The sequence below is a fragment of the Microplitis mediator genome, chromosome 2 (genome assembly GCF_029852145.1).
Source record: "Microplitis mediator isolate UGA2020A chromosome 2, iyMicMedi2.1, whole genome shotgun sequence".
NCBI lineage: Eukaryota > Metazoa > Arthropoda > Insecta > Hymenoptera > Braconidae > Microplitis > Microplitis mediator.
In genome coordinates this window covers 25,344,361-25,346,692 of record NC_079970.1, presented here as the reverse complement: position 1 = coordinate 25,346,692, position 2,332 = coordinate 25,344,361, and positions in this window count along the sequence as shown.

Genomic DNA, 2,332 nt, shown 5'->3' with positions numbered 1-2,332 from the left:
TTAATGCTCGAACTTTTTAATACAGCAATTTAGTAAAAAAACATATACATATTTATATATATATACTACTTGTTATTCGCCTCCATAATTGTCTCTAGTATGGTCTTGTCTCAGTGACAATAACACGGGTCGATGGACATGTAAATTTCTCAAGAGTCCATTGCCAGTGACTAATACGTTGACCAGATAAAATTTTTAACTTTAACTGCCACTAATTAGTTTATATAAAATACAACTTCTTAAGCCTACGAAATACTTAAAATTTTTTAGTCGCCCGGTGAGTCATCTGATGAAAGTTTGCTTGGGAATTCGACTATTTGAATTTAAATTTATATTACATACTAGGTAAAAATATTGTGTTTTTACAGAGATAGTATGGGCGTCATTTATAAATTTATCAATTATGTAGTCAATTTCAGAGTCGTGATAAAATTATTTAACTCTACACTGTAAAAAATCACCGGGGTAACTCCAAGCGGTGTAGGTGTTAAAATCGGCGGTGTTAAATTTTAACACCCAAAGTGGTGTGAAAATAACGCCGTCGCCGGTGTAAATATTCTGTACCGGTGTTAAAAAAAATCTCCGGTGTTAAAATAACGCCGCTGCCGGTGTAAATATTCTAGACCGGTGTTAAAATATTTTACTTTGTAAATATTTTTACTTACTCGATCACTACACTGTAAAAAGCGCGGTGTTAAAAATAGACTCGTTTTAACTCCGCCCGGTGTTCAAATAAAATTACACCGGTGTTAAAAATACCGGTGTTAAATCGGGGTAACCGGTGTAAAAGCGGAGTAATACCGGTGTAAAAGCGGGGTAAATTGCGTGCGCTTGGAGTATTAACTTTAAAGATTATAAAAGACAAAAAACGTCAGTTCTTTATGAAAATTAATAAAAAATATCATTTTTTAACAAGTATAGTGATCGAATAAGTAAAAATATTCACAAAATAAAATATTTTAACACCGGTACAGAATATTTACACCGGTGGCGTCGTTATTTTCACACCGCTTTCGGGGGTAAATTTAACACCGTTAATTTTAACACCTACACCGTTTGGACTTACCCCGGTGATTTTTTACAGTGTATACTTGTTAATAAATGATATTCTTTATTAATTTTCATACACTGTAAAAAATCACCAGAATAAGTCCAAGCGGTGTAGGTGTTAAAATTATCGGTGTTAAATTTACCCCCGAAAACGGTGTGAAAATAGCGCCGCCACCGGTGTAAATATTTTGTACCGGTGTTAAAATAACGCCGCCACCGGTGTAAATATTCTATACGGGTGTTAAAATATTTTATTTTGTGAATATTTTTACTTATTCGATCACTATACTTGTTAATAAATGATATTTTTGATTAATTTTCATACAGAACTGACATTTTTTGTGTTTTATAATCTTTAAAGTTAATACTCCAAGCGGACGCAGTTTATTTACACCGATTTTACTCCGCTTTTACACCAGTTCCTCCGATTTAACACCGGTATTTTTAACACCGGTGAATTACTTCTCCTGCACCGGTGTAATTTTATTTTAACACCGGGCGGAGTTAAAATAAGTCCATTTTTAACACCACTCTTTTTACAGTATAGAAAAATATTTGATGTTAATTTAAAAAAAAAATCATTTTTTCAATTCATTCCGGGTTGAGTTTACGGTATTTCTAAACTATTGGGAGACAATTTTGAGTTCTCATTGTTAATATTTATTTTTGAAGACTCGGTCCACTTATTCATTAAATATTCATGAATTTTAGTAAATATATATGCGCAAGAGCCGCTTTTGACATCGAAATTCCGTTATATTCATAAATAATCATTTTTTAAATTTCGTAAATAAATATTACTAAAGAAGTTTTTTCTGTAAATACTTTTTTATACATTTCAATACTACAGTATAGTAAAAAAATTTTTTTTTTCATATGCCAGTTGAATGTAAACTGACCTTTTCTTTAAATTTAAATAAATATTTTTTAAACATATTAATAAATATATTAACGAACCAGAGAGCGAATAAAAATGATTAAAAATAGACGATGATAGTCTAGATTAAAAATAATTGGGTGAATTAAATTTCGAGCTGTTTGAAAAAAAAATTTATTATGTATTATTTTTAATAATAACTTGCATAAAGTTTTATCGTGATTTTAAAAATTATGCAGGATACTTTTAAAAGATATTATTAACTTTATCGTGGGCAATTTTCACTTTGTATACCTTTGAGAAATTATATATTTAAAGCAGCTATGAGACTTATAAAATAAAATTTAATACTTGACGTAAACTATTTTTTTTACTTATTAATTTTTATTTATTTTCTTTTCTTTA